The sequence below is a fragment of the Manis javanica genome, chromosome 3 (assembly GCF_040802235.1).
Source record: "Manis javanica isolate MJ-LG chromosome 3, MJ_LKY, whole genome shotgun sequence".
NCBI lineage: Eukaryota > Metazoa > Chordata > Mammalia > Pholidota > Manidae > Manis > Manis javanica.
In genome coordinates, this window is record NC_133158.1 from 138,265,656 (window position 1) to 138,288,707 (window position 23,052).

General features: G+C 34.7%; 1 long non-coding RNA gene across 2 annotated transcripts in view; it reads right to left on the reverse strand.

Annotated features, from left to right (window-relative positions):
* Positions 1-5,588: 5,588 nt before the first annotated feature.
* LOC108404661 (uncharacterized) overlaps positions 5,589-23,052 on the reverse strand; it is a 99,653-nt gene continuing 82,189 nt past the window's right edge. The window contains exons 6-7 of one of the 2 annotated variants that reach the window (XR_012128764.1): positions 16,217-17,422; positions 5,589-7,039 (exon numbers count right to left, since the gene is read on the reverse strand). This is a non-coding gene — a long non-coding RNA (uncharacterized lncRNA). The remainder of the gene's footprint in view (positions 7,040-16,216; positions 17,423-23,052) is intronic. The other variant, XR_012128765.1, reaches the window with a different exon arrangement.

Consider the following 23,052-nt stretch of genomic DNA (forward strand, 5'->3'; position numbering starts at 1 on the left):
AATATATTATATATATGATTCATATATATAAATGAATCATATATATGATATATTTTCTGTAGGTTGTGTACCAAAAAGAAGAATTGCTGGGATCTAGGATATACATAGTTTAATTACATTTTTAAATACTGACAAATTGTTTTCCAAGGTGGTGTTTGTTCCAGTTATATCCAACTAGCTGTGCATAAAAATTCCTATGGCTTCATAAGTTTTCATTTGGTATTGCTAGACATTATATTTTTTCATAATTTTAATATGGAATCTCACTAAGCTTTTATTTTCCACTAACATCGTATACTCTTGGTCATTTCATGTTTTTCTTCTATAAATTACCCATTCATTTTTTTTTCCTTTGCTCTTCAATGGGTTATTTCTCTTTCTCTTAATATTTTTGGAATACTTTAAAAGTATATTCTTACATTAATATATTACATGTTCTGCAAGTTATTTCTCTAAGATATTGACTACCATTTCCTTTTTAAATGGTCTTTGGTACCCATTATTTTTTCTTAAAAATTATGTAATCAGATCTATTATTCTGTTTTTACCTTACAGTTTAGGATTTTCTGTAAGTCTTTCTCTACCCTAAGGTGCCACATATTTTTCTTTCTTTCAATAACTCTCATCAGATCATGTTGTTGTGATTAGTTTAAAAAAAACATCTTTTCTGTAGACTGTGATATCCTCAAGGGCAGAGTCTATGTATTATTTATTTTTCTACCCTGGAATTTTATGATGCTTAATAAATGTTTGATAACTAAAAGCCATAAGCTCCTTATAGGTCCTAGGGAAAGCTTTTGATATCTCTCTCATGTGATAACCACTACACTAAGTTCTTACAATTTTGTCACCAATCAGGGCACAGATTCTCATTGTGCCTCTGATTTTGATGTTTGTTTTAAAAGGTTAAATCAAAAGATAGCCTACAGAGCAGGAGCATGACGTATTTACTAGAAGTGGTACACCTAGCTTTGTCTGCTTAACTTCATTATAGCAGTTTTAAGTAGTGGAATCCTGCTTTGGAAAATACTTTTTAGAAGCTATGTTTATTTTTGTGTTCTTATGTATATGGCTGGGCGTTCACTTGGTGGACATGTTTTCCCTTCTTTGCTTTGAATGTTGCTCAAAACAAATTGCATGCTAGCTGATCTTACATTTAGATTTATAAATAATGCTGTAGTGTGAATGGAATTTGTTTCAAATTATTTTGAGCTTCATACGAACAAATTGTCCAGTATTTTTCTTTCTATGCCAACTATTATACTTAACATTTACTGGACTTCTAGAACATACTGGACAGTTTGAATAATATAAATGATGTATGACATATAACAGAGATATTCACATTATAGAATTTAGAATGTAAAGTTGTTCAAATTACTACTTACAAGGCAATGCAAATTTTGATCTGTTAACTGCTGTGATCTTTGTCTTTATTTGGGAGGTATTTGGAACATTTTATTCGAACTTCTCTCAGATAAAGTACGACTCTCCAAAACAAAAAGATTCAAATGGTTAGCTATTGAATTTTGAAAGCTAAGGTCTAGGCATATGTGAAAACACTGGATCAGTAAATGATGAGAGAGTTAGTTTTTCCTAACTTTGACTAATAGCTCAAATTATTTTGACAAGGAGGAGGAAGAATATAATACAATGAGGGTGATAGAATAGGTGACAGCATAGAGATCTGACTGAAGGCCTGTGACTTTCAGGGCCCTCTGGAGTCTGAAGAGCCCATAACACTGTGACATAACTAAGAAATTCAGACTTATATCAGGAGGAACACCAAGGCATTGAGGAATGCTAAATATGGGAGTAGCAGGATTTGATTGGCATTCGACAATCATTAATATGAATGAAGACTGAAAGAAAAAGGAGGGAGAGGTTAGAACTAGGGTAACTTAAAAGTTTAATTCCAAGTTTTAAGGAGAAATGAAATCTGAATACTTGGCAAACACCGGGGAAGGGAAGAATAAAAAATCGAGAGTGGTTTTACCAGATGAATTGAGAAGGATTAATAATAATCACAATAATAGATAACATTTATGCAGCGGTTACAATATGCTTACCAACAGCTAAGCAGTGGTGGCCTGTAAATGTTTAACACCAGCACTCTGGGACAAGGGTCAGGGTGCAGGAGGGCCCTGCTTTTCAGTTTGCCAATTTTTGTGATGTAAGTATTCCCAGGATGGCCAGCTTCAACCTACCAATGAAATGTCACTCAATAGCAATTGGGAAGAAATGTGCAAAAACTGTTCTCACAGACTGATATGTAGCAGATCCAGGATGCCACTGGAATTTTTTCTACATGTGTTAATTTCATTTACTTCTCATAATGTGTCCCTTTAAGTGAGGGTTTCTTAACCTCAGTACTACTCACATTTTTAACTAGATAATTCTTTGCTGTGGGGATGCTGTTCTGTGAACTGCACAGTGTTTAGCATCATCCTTGAACGCTACCCCTAGATGCCAGTAGTACAGTCCCCACACCAGCTGTGACAACGAAAAATGTTTCTTGTCAAAGTCATATGTTTTCTGAGGAAAAATAAACAACTGCAGTGTAACATCACTGCTTTATGGCTTATCCCATAATTTTTTTCTTTTCCTTCTTTTCCTCTTTCTAATTTCTTATTTTCTTCTATTTTTTTATTTTTGCAAATGAAGACATTTAAACTTAGAAAGAGCATACACTTATTAACTGGTAGATTTGTTATAAATACAGATTCATTATAAATTATAAATTCATTATAAATATAGAAGCAGAGAGGTAGATGGATAGACAGGAGGATAGGTGGAGCTAGAGATAGACATAGACATAGATACGTCACCTCAATGCTATAATTATTGGATGACAAAGTATTAAGAATAAAGCTGTCCTTACCTTGATGCCCATTTTGCATGGGCAGTAATTTTTTCTTTGGTTTAAAAGAGCGTTTCTGTATATAATATGAGAAAACAAAATGAAGGAAACGGGGGAGGTGATTGAAAGGGAAAGGGAAAAGAAATGGATTAGGAAACATCCATTGCAGTGTTACTATTTTTCAAAATTTTCAAAAATTTTGGAATATGTTTTTAAGTCAGGAGCAAAATCACCATTATTCTAAAGGAGAATGATTATCAGAATCAATTTATAAATTACTCTAAACACATGAGCCAATGCATGGTTTAACTGTTAATAAATAGAAAAAGTCTAAAGAATATTAGTGTAAATAACATTGTTTCATAGGTCCCTTTTAGTTTTTTACTTTGAATATCTATTGTGCCTTGATTGATATAGATGACTAAATACAATACTCCCTAATTTCTCCAAAAATTAAAGGGGAATTTGGACTGAAAATACAAATACCTAGTCCAGATGTAAAATAATCTCTCGCACCCCTGATCTACTGATTTCATCTCGATTAAACATAACATTTCAAAAAGTTTTGTTATTTTTTAAATATTTGAACAAAATATGTCTTAGCTCATTTTAAGATGAAAATTATTGAATGCATTTTGTATAGCCTTTCCTCTCTTTTTGACATATTGTCATATCTGAATACTGCAGTATTCTGGTCCCGGTGTTAGGCAGAGCAGAGTTTTAATCCAATTCATAACATAAAGAAACGGAGACTCAGAATGTCTTCCATTATGCTATAGTATGCAACAGGAGGCAGCTGCCAGGGACTGTAGGAGTGTGAGCCTCCTATCCTTAGTGACATAAACATGCTAGCTTTACTGTAACAAAATTCCTTTTATTTCGTTTATGGTATAATTAAGCTCTCTGAGAATACAGCAGGGGTCCTTTCTTTTTTCCCCAGTAGTTGTAACTATGTCATGTTTGCAGATTTCATACTTTGTAAAAAGTTGAATTAAACTATTCTTTCCATTTATATTTACTAACCTCTGATATATCTGTCATAATAATGTTCAAAGTTGTGAGTTTTCAATAATTGAATTTTTCCCTTGTTTTTATTTTGCAATATTCATCCAGCAAATATTAAGTGGTGACTAAGTGCTAAATTTTTTTCTAGGCATAGGGGATACACCGGAGAATAAGGATTAATCCTCTTCTTTCCATGGCAGAGCTGGAAAAGCAATAACAGAGTAAGCAGATAAAATCTGATATATTATAAAACAGTGAGAAGTATTCTGAAGAAAAGTAAGGAAGGGTAAAGTAATAGGGTGTTTTGATATGAGGTCCAAAGTCATATAAAATGATATACAATAACCTCTATAATTTGGGAGTTAACATTTTCCATATCATTAATTAAATTATGAACACCTTTACTTGTAAAGTTCTATCCTCCATCCCATTTAATTGGTTAACTAAATTGGTCATTCTTAGTTTGTAAACTTCTTTTTTCATTTAAAACATAACTTATATTGGTGTCCTTAATAAATAAATAATAATAAAATAGTCTATTTTGCAGTCTAAATCTCTAATACTTGGATCATAGTCAGAATTTTAAAAATAGGAAGGGATCTAAACATAGAATTTCAAAGTAGGACAGGATTAACGAATCATATTTTTCTGATTTTTCAAGACAATTTAGATCTAGAGAAGTGAACCAAATTTTTCAGAATCTAAGAAGATTTGAAAAACAAGCTTTCTTATTTAACATTTTATTATTCTTTTTTATTCATCTTGTTGATTTGATATACTTTACATATTACTATAACAAGCTGTCATCTATGTGACAGTATTTTAAGGGAAAGTATTAAGAATTCCCTATACAATCAAAAATCACCTCACATGCTGTATGATATCTAAGAGCCCCACAATTCATGAACAATTCATAAATATTCCTACTTAAATTCCACAAAGCCCTAGCAAAAAACATCATTTGTAATTCACCCATTATTTGTGAATTAAGTTATCACATGCTTTCTGAGATCAGGATTTAATAGTGTGGAAAAATAAGGGGTCTTATCACCAAAGTGATAAGGATGATGGGCAGCCTCATGGAATATTTAAAAAATAGATGTTGCCAAATTTCACAATTTGGCTAAATAAACAGAACCATGAGAGTAGAGAAGCTCTCCAAGCACAAAGACTGTTTCCATATGGAGGAAATGAGGTTATAGCCTTTAAGACCTCCTTATCTCCTGGTTCTGGCTCAAACACTCCCCATCTACTATCTGAATTATTTCTTTAGTGTCTCATTTGGTTATGCTATCACCATACTCTGTCCACTCTAGTCTATTGAATGGATTCCAGGTTACCATTCTCAAGTTCAGTATCACATTCTCCTCAGAAGTCTAATTTTCCCCTCCTATTATCTATTGAAAAATGATAAAAAATTTTAACTAGTCAAGATTCTCTCCAATCTAACCCTGTCTGTCCTCTTTTTCTCTTCACACCTTGTATTACATTTGTCTTTCTGTAACCCTCAAAAAATATGCACTTTAAATATATTTTCAGGAAAATCTTTAGAAATAATTTTTTATTGAACAATGATCATATTAAAAGGTAAATGAATCAGAGAAATAATAAATGAAAAGAATTATATAAGATGGTAAGCAATGGTCGAATGGTTTCTAATTATATGTAATATAAAATGATATTTTTATAACAAACATGGATTTCTTTAGAATCATATTGTGTTGACAATGTAGAAGCATAATAACAAGGAGTAAAGTATTTCACATCACAGATGTGTTTCTGCTTCTAAGAAGTTCCTGGTCCTCAAATTCCAAAATAAAATCTGGGATTTGTTTTTAATCCCACCATTCAGGTGGCTTAAATCTCAGGAGGTGGTTACCATTTCCTCACTGATCCCCTTGTTTGCTCAGCAAGTAAATTTTAAAGTTGAGATATTTTAGTTAATGTACAGAGAACTTAGCCACCTTGAGTAAAGGAATTAAATGGGGAAATACTAATTTGGATTAAAGGCAGGAAAAAAGTGATCCTATAAAGTAAAAAATATTGTGTAGTGAGTGCTAACAAATTAATAGGTTATTAACCCTATAGAGTGTAAAAGCAATATACACTCTAAGAGTTCTGCTTTTCTCTGGAGAAGGAGAAGGAGATAGCAGAATTTGGATTTCACCTTTATATTTAACTCTCAGCTAGAATATCAAAACATAAGAAAAACACATAAGAGAAACCCTTTGAAACTGATCAATGCTTCCATAACTGCATATTTTATTACCTTTCAGGTTGCACTGCCCAAGGTATACACATTATTTGGTACTTTCAGTTCAAAAGAATCATAGTTCAAATAATATTCTTATTATTTGTGTTTCCTAATAATAAATGACACATTTTATACTTGAATTCTTTACATTCGAGTCTGCCAGAATGCTATAATCGACATTCATACATTTTACTATATATGAAATTAATATCAGTTGCAACACAGATAAACCTTTACTTCTTACTTAAAGAGCAGAACTGTGAGTTTGCACAAGTAAAAAAGAAAAGTCCCAGGGGCCCTATCTTGGCCTGAGTCCCACACAAAATAGAGGCAAAAGTACATGTGCTAACAGCAGCACAATCCCAAGGAAGCAAGAGTGAGAGATCGAAGGATGTAAAGCAAGGAAGGATGGAGAACAAGTACAAGGGGGTGTTTTTCTAGGCTATCCACAGTTGCCAAACAAGCTCAGCTAATTGCTCAGTTTCATAAGGCACCATCACAGCAGGCCCGTGAATTACTGCGTTTGAGAACCGCCCATGGTGGGGTCAGTCAGCGGTAGAGAAGCATTCATCTTGCTTCTGCCTATGCACACGCGCTTCCTCTTCCACCTTCCCCTTCCGTTCCTCTTCATTAAAGCTGGTGTTCACTCCTTTGCACTTGCACGTGGTCCTGTCACTAGGCCCCTCCAGGTGACTGATGCAGAAGCAGCACCAGCTGGGCACTGTCTGCCATTCCACAGACACCTCATTTTGCACCTCTTCACTAGTTTGGGCTGCCCACCGGGCCTAGGGACCCTTACAGGTAACAGGGGCAGCTACGGAGCTCCACAGACTTCTGCTAGAGCTGCTTCAAGATCTGGAGTTGCACATGAACCGGTTTCTGCCGAGACCCTAACTATTCCTTTCATTTCCTTAGGCCTCCTATAAACAGAACAATGGTAACTGTGTTAAGCAAGGTTATCCAGAGAAAGAGAACCAATGGAATGTATATATACACATTAAAAGGGAGATAGATTTTATTTTGGCTCAGATAATTGTGGGGACTGGCAAGTCCAAACTCCTTGGAGTAGGCTGGAGACCCATGGCAGTTAATATTGCAACTGTAGTCCAAAGGCAATCTGCTGGTAGGATTTTCTTCTTCCTCTGGGGACTTCAGTCTTTTCTCTGAAGGCCTTCAACTGACTGCATGAGGCCCACCCACATTGCAGAGGGTAATCTGCTTTACTCAATGGCTACTGATTTAAGTATTAATCACATCTCAAAAAGATACAAATCACAGCAACATCTAGGCTGATGTTTGATCAAAAACTGGGTACCAAGGCCTAGCCAGCTAACACAAAATTATCCATTATGGTTACCATTATCTTAAATGTACAGAATATATATATACAGTGTATATGCATAAATATATGAATCTTACCTATAAATATATGAAATATGTGTCTGTATGGAAGGATGTGTGTGGGTTGTGTGTTTGTATGTATGCATATTTATTTTTTCTTTCGCATTTCAATGATGATCAGAAAAGTCTTGCTGAGGGCTCTTGCAGAGATCTTCGTGATTTGCAATCAAATACAAAAACTTTCCTCATCTTAGATCACATGGTCCTCCAAATCTCATGTTTTTTCCTTTTATCTTTGTTTTGTGTATGAGGCTGCATATCATTCTCAGTTCCTCTCCTCAAAACTTTCAACCTTAAACATTCTTTCTTACCATTCTCTGCTTTTGGAAGAAGCAGTTTTAGAACATTATTCCAATGATCTAAACTCTCCTATCTCTGTCTTATCAGTCTAACTATTCCAAAGATTTTCAATTAATTTAAAAGCAGTACAAATTTCCTAAATTAGGATGGTAAACTAAAAGCATCATACCTACTCTTCTTTTAAGTCACTTTGAATACAGAGAAAAAAAAACACAAATAACAACTTTGATAAAACTAAGGGACAATTGTACACCTAGATTACTGTCCATGAAGACTGAAATTAATTGGAAGAATGGTAAATGATTTTGTAGAAATGAGCATAGTAAACTTACTGCATGCAGAAGAAAATACTCCTGAGCAGTAGGTTAATAAAACTCATGTAGCTCTTCAAAGTCTCAGAAGTTGGAAAGACATGTAATAAAAAGGAAGTGTTAAGGGGTGAGGGAGAAAGGGCTGAAGAACAGAGGAAATGTGTGCACATCTGTATAAAGAACAGTTAGACTTAAAGTCCAACTCTATTCACATCTGAAGGAAACAAGTATATTCTCCAGGTCAGAATACTTGGGAACCCTGCATCAGAGGAGGATTGGAAAAATGTTCAAATGAAAATATCTGCACACTGCCAGTGTGCCCCAATCAGTCCCAGAACTCTAGATGACAGGCACTGACAGGCAATAGCATCATTTTCTGGAAAATTTTAACTAACTGAGAGATGTAATAGAGAAAATACCACAAATCCTTTTTAAATGTAAAATGGAGGACTCCCAATTACTCAAAACTCCATTATAAAAACATGAAAATTGATAAAAAATTTTTCACACTGCTTTAGCAATCAAAATCACAAATTCAATTTTAGATTAAGATTGTGTCAACTATTGAACTCAGCCTGTCAGAAAAACAAAGCAAGAAGAAATTGAACAGTTTAATTCCCTGGCAAGTCTCCTTAGCCTACCTTTTTTTAAACTGATTTTATTTTGAAACAGTCACACTGACTTGGCCTGATACTACAAACAATCAGATTTATGGTGCCACAGGCAGGCGAGGGTGAGCTGAGTAGAATCTTCCAAGACATTCCAGTCAACTCTTCAGGGCATCATTCAATTATAATGCATAAAGAAGGATCAGTAGACATTTGCAGAGAATTCCCAAGATAAAAGGCAAAGAACCCAATGAAAATTAAGAGGATTTAGGAGAAGCAGAGGAAATTCAATGAGCGAAACTTTAAAGGAGTCATAATTAATTTCATGAGGAATGGGAAACAGAACAGGATGCCACATAATAGGGAGAACAGAATGAGTCATGCACACACACAACATTTACAGCACATTATTTAAATGCTGACATAAAGAGAATCATTAAAGGTGTTGGAAGATAAAAATTAAATAAATTTACCAGACTGATTGCCTGAGTAAAAGTAAGGAAAGTTTCAGACTACAGCTGAACAGCAACCCTATGGAGAACATTTCAAATTGCAACAAAACATGTAGGGTCCCAGTGCTTCAGAAAAGAGCAATCAAAATGGGCAAACTTCCTAAATATCTTTTGATGAATGAAATTAGATATAATAGTAGATTTTGCAGTGTTATTAGACAGGAATATCTTAATAATGAGTTTAAAGAAATCTAAGCACAAAAAAAACAGAATCATCAATGCCAAGGATAATAGAAAGTTGCACGTGGAAGGAAATTTAATCATAGTACACTTCTTGGACTAGCAGGGAGAAATTATTAATAAGACATACAATACATAGCATTTACAAAGAACATACAAGTACTGAACCAAGTCATTATAACTGAACTATTTTGGGAGTATGGTTAGAAGGCAGAGTGATGTAAGGAAATAGAAAAATTCATACACTGTAATACACTGTAATTGGAAGTTAATCTAAAATGAATCAAGGGAACAATTTGTATACATTTTTGGTAAAACTATCAAGGAAAATACCAGAAAAAATAGATATTGGTTAAAAGTGATTGCCTCTGTGGAATGGGGCAGTGATGAAAAGGAGAGAGTGACAGAGGGGGACTATATATTTTTTAATTGTTTTGTTATTTCTTATATTTCAGCACACTTTGCTTGTACTTATTGTTTTTGGATAAAAACTAAAGAGTAAAATATATACTTTTTGAATGAATTTTAGAAAAGAAGGTCAACATCACTCAAACATATAAGTGCTAACATAGTCATATTTCTTGCATACTCTGTGTGCATATTTTGATAAACTGAAAAAATAAAATACTGATGTTTCATATAATATGATAATCCAAACATTTTGATGTTATTACAAGTTAAGTGTGAAGATTATTTGTATTTGGTAAAGTGTGATTGTTTCAAATAAATACTCCATATTTTATCTATTTGACTCCGTTGGTCTCTTAGTTCCCTTGTGTAATATTTTGAGTTCAGAAATGACAAGATGAGAACAAACATCTAATGGTTATTTACTCAAAATACACTTTTAGAGTGGAAATATTAAATTGAATTTTAATGCTGGAGTGTGCATTACCAAAGTACTTTCCAAACTCACATACCTCAACTTCAGAAATGTGTATGAGTGCTTCTTTCATTGCAGCTCTCCACTTTTTTCTTGACATTCCTGAAACAGTTCCTAAACTGGAAATCTCCAATTCTTCCCACATTCCACATTTGAGGGATTAGTAGAAGAAATGCAGATTTCTCCAAGTAAGTGTTAAATCAAAGTATATTTGGTTATTGTCATTGTCCCCACATTGTTTTCTTATACAGAATATGCCCTTATTCTTAATTCTATATCTTCAACCTAATTAAATGAAATATGAATTATAAATTCATCAAGACAGTTGTGGATAAGAATGAAGGGCCAAAGTTGGACAATCAGGGGAAACAATATCATTTATCCCCCCTTAAGACAATATGAACATGAAATTTTAATTTTTAAAAAAGGAAGCAGAAGGACTTAGAATCAAAACCAGTTTTAAAACTGGCCACTAGGATTAGGAAAAGGGTGGAGGAAAAAAGGTATCTGAGGCTACAAAAGGGTAGCATGAAGAATCCTCCTGATGGAAATGCTCTGTTATTTAACTGTGGTGCTGCTTATGTGAATCTATACATGTGATAAAACTACACAGAAATTACATAAAATTACATGTATGCAAAACATACATAAATGTACTCAAATGATTGCATGTAAAACTAGTGAAATCTGAGTAAATTTGATGGATTGCATCAAGTCAGTTTTCTAGTTGTGATCTTATACTATTGCGATAAAAGATGTTACCACTGGGGAGATGAGCATCCAGGATTTCTGGATCTCTCATGATGATTTCTTACAACTGCAATATAAACTCAGTCACTTTGGGTGTCAAAATTAATTTGTACCTAGGGGATTCTTGCCCTGAACTAACTGCACAATGTAGGGAAGCAGAATACAGAGGAATGATACAACATTCGATCTACCTTCAAGAAGTTTTCAAATACCAAATATGGCAAGTTCAGAATTCTTAACTGTAAAATAAAAGATCTGGAATGATCTTTGTCAGAGTTTCTTCTCAACTTAATGTACCATGCAGTAACAAACTCAAGAGGGCAGAGGTTACAGCCTAACCATTTGATATGATCAGCAAGTTTTGTGAAGAGAGACAGAGGACAGAAATTCAGCAAGTGTTAAGTCATCAAAGGGAAATAGAAAGCAGATTGGAAGAATTAGTAAGACTTGAATGGGACAAAATAAGAAATAATTCTAGAACCAAGGAATTACACTTATAGATTGTAGACATGGAATCAAGAATGAGTGGGTGCCAGTAGGGGCATACAGATGTAAGAGTAGTCAAGATAATATGAAGTTTAAGAATTCAGGAGAGGAAACATTCATGTGTCCCAACTGGCAGGAGCTCCTTCTTTTTTAAGGTATAATACTATTCCATTGTATATACACCACAGTTTCGTTATTCATTCATCTATAGAGGAACACTAGGTTATTCCTATATCTTGGCTAGATGAATGATGCTGCAGTGAACACAGAAGTGCTAATATCTCTTTGAAGAACTTATTTCATTTCCTTAGGGTATACACAAACTTGGAGGACATCATTCAAAGTGAAATAAGCTACACACAAAAAGAAAATTCTGCATTATTTCACTTCTTTTGTGGCATCTTACAAAGTTGAATACATAGAAACAGACAGAGAAAAAGGTATTTTACCAGGGATGGGAAGGTGCAGAAAAATAGGGAGATGTTGATCGAAGGATACAAAGTTGCAATTATGGAGATGAGTAAGTCTAGAGATTTAATATACAGCATGATGACTATAGTTAATAATAATGTACTGAATACTGGAAATTTGCTAAGACTATAGATTTCAGGTGCTCACCACATACATACCAATGGTAACTTTGGGAGGAGATGGATACATTAATTAACTTGACTGTAGTAATCATTTCACTTGCATGTGTATATAAAATCATGTTACACAATTTAAATATACATAATCTGTGTTTAAAATAAACTTTCAAAAGAAGAAACAGAGAGGCTTGCCAGTTTTTAAGAGGTAGGGACATAACTAAATAGTCTTGGATGATTAGTTGGGCAATCACAGCAATCACAACAGGATGTATTTGAAGAGATTACAGCCCAGAGACTAAGGTTTCAGTGAGAAGGCACTTTCTATAGTCTGACTGTGAAGAGATAAATCCCACACTAAACTCAGAAGAGTGAAGAAGGAAGAAGGGATGTGAGACATACACTTGAGAAGTTGAAAAGGTACAGGAGCTGAAGGAAACAATGAGTAAAAGATGACTTTCATATTTCAAACTGAAGTGATTAGAAGAATAGGAATGCAGGCAACAGAAACAGGAATCAGGGGAGATAAGTGTTTATTTAGGAAAGAAATACTTTTCATGTGTGACATATTAAATTCTCAGGGATGGCTAGTTAGCTACCAAGTAGAAAGCTGGGTGATGCAGTTTATAAATCAATTAGAGTAAAAGGAAGAGATTTAAACTTTGTAAGCAGCAGTGTAAAGATTGTAAGGTTGAAGGCACTGGGGGGAGGGGGGAGCACATCAGACACTGATGATGTGCCAAATTTCCCAGCTGCTGCCCTCTCTGAACCTGAAAAATGTGCCTTAAGCTAGCCAATCCTCACGCCGCTGTAAATCTAAGCTCTGCCTCCCCCTACCTTCTTTAAAAACTCACTGCCTGCCCTGCTGAGTGTGACTTCCCCGGCCTGTGATAATCAGACCATGGAACATCACCCAGGAATTTGCATTCAAATAAACTACCTGGCCCTTTGTTGCCTCTTTTTGCCTGCTTATTTCAGTTAGAATTTATCTTACATTTGGTGCCGAAACCCGGGAAGGGGCATGAGCATGGGGCTCTGACTGGTCACCAGTGATCCCCGCTCCCTCCCCAACATGGGAACTCAGCCTGATCTCCACTGCATGGACTATTTTCTGGTGAGTCCCTCAGTTTCCCCTGGTCCGCTTCCCTTCCTAACTCCGTTTCACCTGGTCCGTTAGAAATTGTACTACGTCCAGGTGGGGACATCCAGCCCCTTGGACATCCAGCCCAGCCTCTGCAGGCATCCAGCCCACACCTGGCCCTGTGGTGTGAGAGACATCCCTACCCCAGGCCCCAGGACGTCTCCCCTGACTTGGCACGCTTGGGACACTGGGCACTCCTCTAGGCAGGATTAGTTGGGAAGTGGCGCAGACATAGGGAACCAGCCCTCAAAAGCAGAGGCTCAGACCCCACTGCGGTGTCTCATTTCTAATTTGGCTGCTCTATATTTGTCCTGGGAAGTTTGCAAATGGAAGCTAGTCTTTCTTTGCTCTGAGGCCGGGCCTCAGTATCCCTTAGACAATCAATCTCACTGGCCCTCTGAGGGAACTTTCAATTTTGGCCTCCTCACCAACTTGATTAATTATTGCCACTGGAGAAGACAGTAGAGTGAAATCCCATATGTGCAGGCTTTTTGGACTTTGCAATCCTGCCCAGACCTTTATGTTAAGTGTTCAATGACTCAGGTTCTCCAGGCCTGATCTCCAGTTAAAGATTGTCAGCCTCTTACTCTGTTCAGTTCTTCTTTTTTGAATCTGCCAGAAGACCTCAGTCACCTGCCTCTCTCAGCTCGCAATCCCATCCCGCTTTCTCCACCACCATCTTTAAGTCCTTTGTCTTCACACGTGTCACTGCCATCTTAAAGTCCTACATTTTCAACCACACCGTTGTCCTGCTCTCCTCTTCCCGTGGCTGCACCACCCCCTCCCCCTCTCCTTCCACCTTCACCGCCTCTTTCCCCACCAGAACACGCTCCTCCCACCCTCTAATTTCAGAAGCCCTGGACAAGAAGCTAATTAGAGGGAAAGCAATTGGATATCAATGACTCAAATCTTTATATTGGTTTGTCTGTCTGTGTATACGTTTTTGGTGGGGAGTGTTGCTGACTGTAGTCACTGTATCTCAGTTTGTATGTTTGTGTGTCTAGGTGTATGGATGAAAAATATTTTCCTACCTCTGGATGGTATTAAAAAAACTGATTTAAAAACAAACACTTGTGAAAATTGGGCATTCTAAAACTTCCAGAAAATCTGATAAAAAATGTTAAGCATTAATGCTAATATGAGTTTGGCTGAGGCGAGCATGTCCTTGTGGTTATCAGCTGCCTAAGTTTACCTAAGGTCATTTAAGTTGATGTTATCTGCTAAATATTTTAAGAATAAAAATCTTAAAGGCTTGGCTTTGTCTAATATTCAGTAAAGGTCTTGTAAGTAATCTAGCATAGTTGTTACGAATGAGTGAACTAAATAAGTGTGGCAAGTGAACACCTTTTTAATTGTGTGTTACAGTGTGTATACCTATCTACAGCCTAGAAATCTTTATAGTAACCTAAAACCTTAAAATTTTGCTGAGTTAAAAAGATATACTTTGTGCTTAGTGAGAGATTGTGTTGTAAAGCTCATCGTTAACAGAAATTATAAAATGTTCATAAATTTGTCAATCTAAAGAATGCTAGTGTAACAGTTTATAATAGCCTACTTCTCAGTGTTCACTAAAAATTAAGGTACCAGTAGTTTTAAGTTCTAATTAAAACTACTTAAAGTAATAAGGAAAATATTTCTGCATGCTAAAGAATGTGTCTTTTGATAAAAGAAAGTAACTTTGTTCTAAAGTACAGCTGTTTATTTAGAGGGAGAAATCTAAATGTAAAAAAAGTTGTAGAAAGTTTTTGGAAGAATTTAATATGGTCATGCTATATAAAATTAAAGCAAATGAGTCTCAGTATGGAGCACACAGCAAAATTAAAATTTTATTTTTGGTTAAAAAGACAAAGTTTTCTTAACTGTTAGTTTTCTCTTAATATTGAAAAATTGCAAAAAGTTCTCTAATTGTTTTATCAAAGCAGTTTCTCATGCTTAAAGTCTCAATGAGTTGTCAGAGTATTTAAGAAAATGAGATCTTAATATTAAAAAGACTAAAAGCTAAAGTTTGCTAACTACTGTGTAACCTTCTTTATTTGCCTTTGAAGTATTTTGTTGTCATTCTGGTTAAATAGATAAGTATTGCTTCATAGCAACCTATAATCCTATCTAAGCAAGTGCCTTAAAACTTTTAACAGCTTCCTAAAATCAAATTCAAAAAAGTACTTTTACCTCTAGTTAACTCTGATATTTTCCAGAGAGCCCCTGGAACATGTCAGAACTTTTTCTCATTAGAGAAAGTATTTGGCTAATTTAGCTTATTTATCTGATATATAATTACCTGCTTAATTACCTAGAAAGCACTTTCAAAAAGAATAATGCTAAACTTTGTTATAAATGTTTTGTTACAGAAATATCAGAACTTCCTTATGTCAACTGTCTTACAGTAAGCTTTCATCAGATCTTTAGCCATTGTCATTTGTAAGTCTTTTGTCATTTATAGTCACTGTTTTATTACTCCTAAACTAGCAAAAAACTAGATTTCAGCAAAACAGATATTAGTTACATAAAATTAAGTAAACTAAGGAACATGATTTTGTAGCTTTTTGTTTCAAATGTTACTGATAAAGTGTTTTAAGCTTGTTCTCTTAAGCTGACAACAGTTTAGTTAATGACTGCCTTTATAAGCAGAATTGAAACTTTATCTTTCTCTCTACCTGATCCTTCCAAAATTTAAAAACCCTCAGTGACTATTATTATATTTCATGGCAGTATGTTTATTTGCATAAGTTCAATAAGAACCTGCTTTCCTTGTAAGACGACCAGTTAAAAATACAGGTTATACTACCAAGGCTTTGACTGGAATGTCATACCTGAAAAACACATGCATAAACTCAGATATTAACAGCTTTAAAGAACTAAGGTTGACTTTATAAAGCCAACAAAGCCCCTTGAAAGAACTAGCCTAGTACCTTGCTTACAGAGTTCCCAGAAACCTTACCAGGTGAGTAAGGAAGGTCACTTCTTGGTAGGTGCAGGAACCTCAACAATTCTTTGAGACCTCGAGAAGAGAAGAATTCATCCAAATCTACAGGTACTGCAGGCAAAGCCTGATGGCAAGTCTGGCTTGGTTGTCTGGCGTTGAGAGGCCTTTAATAGTTCAATCTGAAATTCCTTATAAAAAGTTCCAGCAAAGCACATTTAAAAAGAGCCTATGTTATTAATCGCTCTTCTTGCTGCACTTATGCAAATAATCAAGCCAACTGTTAATTATTTTCTTAATCTAGCTACTTCTAATAAAAATAAGGGTGATTTTAGATAAAAGTATTGTTTCAATAATGCAGTCTTATCTATACTAAGTCCTAATACTAGTCATTGAGATGTAAACTCAATCCAGAATTTAAATTTCCCAATAATACCTGGCTATGATTCTCAATTAGACTCTTCATATTTCCAGTTCTCATATTCAACCATGCATTCTTAAACTCATCAAGTTTGTCTTTCCAGAATAGAAGCGCCAACCTTCTGAGGCCCTCTCAACTAACCAGTGATAGAAACCTAGCTGCACCCTTTACTGCAACCCCTCCTCAGCATGAAGCAGCCAGAGCAGTCATCGCCCCTTTTCCTTAGCAGCAGCTAGAGTCTCTATCTGTAGAAGAGAAAATGAGACAGGGACCATAAGCTTAGACAGAATGGGGTGAGCGCCTCTAGAGAAAGCAAGGCAAGATATTTGCAGTCAGAGCAATGTAAATACATGCTACGAAACGCCCCCCCACCCCAACGACTCCCCTTGTCAGTCAAAAGTAGCCAGATCAAGTCGTCGTCCATTATGACCAAAAGGCTGGAATGTAAGGTTGAAGGCACTGGGGGGAGGGGTGAGCACGTCAGACACTGATGACGTGCCAAAGTCCCCGGCTGCTACCCCCTCTCAACCTGAAAAATGTGCCTTAAGCTAGCCAATCCTCATGCCGCTGTAAATCTAAGCTCTGCCTCCCCCTACCTTCTTTAAAAACTCACTGCCTGCCCTGCTGAGTGTGACTTCCCTGGCCTGTGATAGCCAGACCATGGAACATCATCCAGGAATTTGCATTCAAATAAACTACCTGGCCCTTTGTTGCCTCTCTTGGCCTGCTTATTTCAGCTAGAATTTATCTTACAAAGATGACAGCTTAGATGGGCTGATTCTTCCAAGGAGAGAAGAGCAATTCTGCAAAGGAGAGAAAAAATATTTCAGAGCTGAGTTTTGGAAATAGTTACTATTAGGATTCAAGAAAAGGGAAGGTGGGTCAGAGAGGAAGCTAAATTACCTATAAAATGTTGTTTATATAAGAGCTAATGAAATGTCAGTATGAATAGCCCCTGAAATGCCATGTTTTTATAGGCAAGCACAATTTTAAAAGTCACAAAATAGAAATTAAGTTAAAAAAAATCAATATCATTTCATCAAAAATAAATGTTGACATTTTAATGAGCAGACAGGCCTTTCCTCTCCTACCTCAAGTCTTCCATATTGCATAGTATATAGGAATTGGACATGGGCTGTTTGTAAAAACAGCTTGAATATTCAATAGAGCTGGCAAAAAGAACCTTATCTGATTAATTGTGACTATTGCTTGAAATCGTGATAATTAATTTCAACATCTGAAACCATATATCATCAGTGTGGATAAAATTGCAATATTTCTAGAATCTCTGAATCTCCATATCAATAGGTGTTTCCAAGGGGTGGAGATAAGTAGCCATCTCCATATCAATAGTTAATTACATGGGCAAGCCCGGGCAGATCTGGACAGAGAGGTTGAGTAGGGCAACTTTTTCTGCAGCAGGGTTATTAGAGACCCTGAGGAGCAGAAGTGTAGGACTGCTTGTAGGCAATAAACAGGTTTGGGTTCTCCCACTTTATTTCTCCTTTTGACTGATTTCAGTTTCAAAGGTATTTTGCCCCAGGGTTTTCCGCCAGAGTTACAATCAGAAAATTGACACCCCTAAGATGGTTTATATTTTGCCTGTCTAAAATGCAAGAAATCATTATGTACTTTTCATATTATTCACGTACAGATTATTGACAGAATGAAATCTTTTCTGTTCTCCCATGCTTCTCATATATAGATTTTTTCTAATTCTTATTTTTTTTTGTTTTTGGATTATTTTATCTTTTATTTTTATTAATATTTATTTTAAATTTTGAATTATTTTTTATTAATATTAATATTATTTAAAAATTTTATTCATTAGTTATTTTCCAGGGGATATTTAGTTCACTGGACAATGCTATGTACATCTGTACAGAAATAAAAATACTTAGAATCAGAACCAACCAATTTCTGGTTTTCCTTATCATATTTTATCATTTATATTTTGGAAAAAAATATTTTAAGTGTCTTATGAGCACTAACATTTCATGCACAAGAAAATGTTCTGAAATAGGTATTGCTATTGTATTAATGTTTTAAACACAGGAAAAATAAATCATAGTGCAGTTAAATAACCCAAAGCCACACCTGTATGCAATTTCAGCTGCTTTCTTAAGACCTCAAGATTTAAGAACAATTTTTTGGTTATTACTGTGCTGAGACCATTAGAAAACTGAGAATGTTGTTTTCTGTTTATATTATGGTTTTGTTTTGTTTTGTTTTCTTCCCCATCTGAACTTTTTGAAATTTGACATCATTTAAATTTTCTCCTGTCAGACTATTTATTCATAACTGGTTTATTTCTAATTCACTTCTAGGCACTATGATGACATTTTAGATATCTGGTATCAGATGAAATAATACAACAGAGATTTTTGTTTTATGGATCAAACTCTGATCTACTAGTGTGAAACAGTGAGAGAGAACACTTAACACACTCCATTTTGTTTTTTTTCTTATGAAGTACATTAGTTTTCTACTACCACCGTTAGGTAGAAAGAAATATATGAGCAGGATGAAAAGGGTGGGGTCCACCAAGAACTCGTGGAGCTAATCAGATAAGGCCAGACAGCCCGGAAGGACTCTCAGAGTTAATGCCCTTTGCAGTGTGAGTTCATTCCACCCACTCTGATGCAAGTGAGATGGGGCAGAGACATGGAACAAGCATCATGGTTAATTTTCCTAAAAAGTGTTGAGATACGAATAGTGTTTTAAGGCTAAGATTCCATTTTAAAAGAGAATTGGAAGTTATATTTTTGGCATATTCTTTGGTAATTAGCCACCAAGCTATCTGAAAGGCAAGGCAAACAGTCTTAACTGGTATGTTCTCAGTGCGTGGGGGTAGCCACTATCTTGAAAAAGAACAAGAAGTTTATCCTACAGAATTAGGTTAAATGATATGATATATAATATATAATATTAAATCATACACATATTATTTAATGACAATATATGATTATTACTTAGAAATAAGTGTGGCTTATGAGGAATGTTGTAGACAGTATTCCCCTTGAATTCAACTTTACCAATAAATAGGGAATGTAAACCTTAACTGATTGCTCCAGAGAAATTGTGGTGTCATCCAGTTTTCAAGATACCACCTAAAGGAAGAATATAGTGTGCCCACTGTCTCCCAGAGTCAAATCCTACTTTTATTATCAAAAGTAGGAAATTACATTCGATAGTAGCACAATATTACTGCAAGAATTTCTGATAATTTAAAAGATCTTTTTTCAATATGCACTATTAGTAAATAAATGTAGTTGGTAGTTTTAGTTATTTCTTCTTTCTAATCAGAGCAATCAAATTTTTAACAGAAAGTCCCTGTACTTACCTATATTTACAGGAATCTATAATACTGCTATCATTAAAAAAAATGAAAAAGTACACAGTTGGTTTGGAAAAATTCTGAATAAAATAAGAAAGAACAGCTGAAAAGTACAGAAGGTCTAAGAAGAAAATTTTAATTTTAGGTAAAAACTACATTATAATTGCATCAGATTAAAAAGGAGAATCCATTGCTTAAAAAATGGATGATAAGAATTAAGACAGCAGAGTGAAATGAACATATATCTAATAATGTCTAAGATAGACAAGGGGAAACAACAGTGATTTAAAAAAATTTTTAAATAAATTATGAACACCTAAAATGCAGAAAACGAAACAAATATAGAACATAGTAATAAGCTTTAGGAGTTACAAAGAGCTACTGATAAGGTAGAAGTAGAAAAGAGACTCTCCTAAAGTAGAAAACAAATGAAACATAAGTGAAATTTACTGAAAGAGTTTGTATGTATAATTTTTATGTCTTAGTACGATAAAATTTATCAAGTAAAAGAAACAGATGGCCGAAAACATGACCAAAAAAAAGTAAGCTATCTTTTAGGTCTATTTTTCTTAACATTAGATTTTAGAAGATAGAAGAGAAGGGAAAAATATTGCACCCCCAGAGTTTTCAAACTCATGCAGTTTAGAAACACAGTGGTTAATAAATAAAACAATAACTAAATTAAACAAATAGTCAAGAATTCTGAAAGTATGCCCTCCTTTCAGAAAGGAAAGTATAAATTGAAATTAAAAAAACATATCAAATGAAGTTACAATAGGGAACATTTAAAGTATGCCACTTTATCACTTTGGAGCAGGAATTTGGGAAGAGGGGAATAAAAAGGGACAGAAAATTCTTACATGAGCTAGTAGCTTCAAAATCTGGCTTAGAGTGTTCTAAGATGGTAATAATTTAAAGGTAGCTTTTCTTTCACGGTATTTTTGGGAAGTTTTTATGCTTGAGATCACCATCACTAGGCACATTCTACCAATGGTTGTTTTTGCCTGGGAATCCTTATTTCATGAAGCTAAAACATTTCCTTTCTCAGATTGAAGATTTCCCCTGGTTCGCTGAAAGTCTCCTTCCTCAGATTTCCCTTCTCCCTTTCAGGTGGCAATAGTATGCAAAATCTACAGCCCTATTTACTCTCAGTAAAAGAATGTCTTCACAACCTTCCCTTAATTCACTCTTCAAGTAAGGGAAGATGTTTGAGTGTTCAAGAGGCCTGGAACAAGCTCTCTCCAATTACTTTTGACAATCTGCATATTGCATTTGGTCTCTTGCTTTCAAACTTCACATGTATTCTATGTCCATGCCACACAGAAACTTCAATTTTAAAATACCATTGCAAGAAAAACTAAACTGAGTAAGAAGAAAAATAAGTAGGGTGATGAAGGAACTTCAAACTAAACTAAATAAGGAAAGGAAAACTTGATTTTGTGGCTTTTTACTATAAAAAAGATCAATTTAAGGAAATGATATTTATCTTCAAATGTGTGAAGAAATACTATTAGAGCTGTTGAAATATTGATAAGGAATAGAACTATTTCTAGGGGAGAAAAACAGAGAGAAATGTTTCTCAATAAAATTAAGAGCTTTCTAAGAAATTAATGAATGAAAGTTTAGTGAATCAACAAGTGAATACAAGGAAAACAAAACAAAATAGCCATCCTCATAAGTAACAAGTACTTGTGGTGAGAGAGATAAAAAGAGCATTGATTTCTGAGATTATCTAAATATTTCCCCACATTATTCTTTATTGTCCTAAATTTTATGTAGTTTTAGCATTGTAAGTAGGTGGAGGACAAACACACACACACACTTTATCACACATACTATGTCATCTGCTATTCAGAAATTTAAGATTCTTTCACCCTGCTCAATTTCTTTGCTCAGTTCACAGCTTTAGAATTTTGTTTAGTGATTACATAAACATACTTTATCAAAATGAATATCACATTTTAAAATCTGCTCTTTAGATGTTGGAGTCAAACATTCCTAGGTAGTCCTTGATTTTTGTTTTATTGCCTTTGGTTTTTAAGGAAAACCAATTTAGAAACCCAGAAACTACATTCCTATTTCATACCGACTAGGACCCTACTTGCCAGTGTTTTCCCCCCCATTTGCCTGAAAATAAATTAATGGGTAAAGGAAAGAGTTATTTTATGTTTAAATATTAAATTAAACATTCACAATTTAAGTGAAAGAAATCTTTATTCTTCTTTGCTTTTTGAATGTGATCATCACTGAAATAATCAAAGGCTCAGTCAGATAAGGCAGATGGACAGATGGACAGAAATGTCCCCTGTGTGCTTTATTAGTTTCTGCCATTCTTGAACTGGTAATCAATAAAAAATGTTTTCTCATAAAATAAATTGAATATTTCACCAGAAAGGAGTGATTATCCTCTTTATTCCTATAGCTGACCTTAATAATTCACAAATTCCATGGGCACTTTGTGATGTCTGTGAGTTATGAGACTTTCATACTCGTGAAGGAAATATAATAATCACCCTTCACTGCAGAAATATTCTATACCCCTCATATTAAATCAGTAAGAGGCACATGGCTCCTTGTGATTGCAAAAAGACTGAATAAACATGCTGGGTATCTACCTAAATTCAGATGTATGACACTTGAAGATCATTGTTTTTAAAAGGAATTTTAGTCTGAACTGTCAATAATAATAATAATAATAATAATAATAATAATAATAATAATAAAGTCAGGGCATTTTATTGTACTTGACTTGAATTAGGAAAATATGACTCAGTATAACCTATTAAGTTTTAGGAGGGCTCTTTGACTTATTTTGTAATTGCTTATTCAAGCATATCACCTTCACAATTGAAAAATAAAATTAGAATATTTAAGTCTGTCATCATATTTTTATAGAAAGAGATCTAGCAGTTATGATAACTTCTATGTGTATATATCATTTGCAAAGTACCCACTTTGCTAAATAAAACCATGAGGATTCCAACAAAATTGCTTCCCTGACAAAAAACAAGGTAGCTGCATGGACTGCATTAACAGAAACGAGTAGATCAATTGAAGCACCCCTGAGAAATATAAATAATTCATTGTTCCCTACTT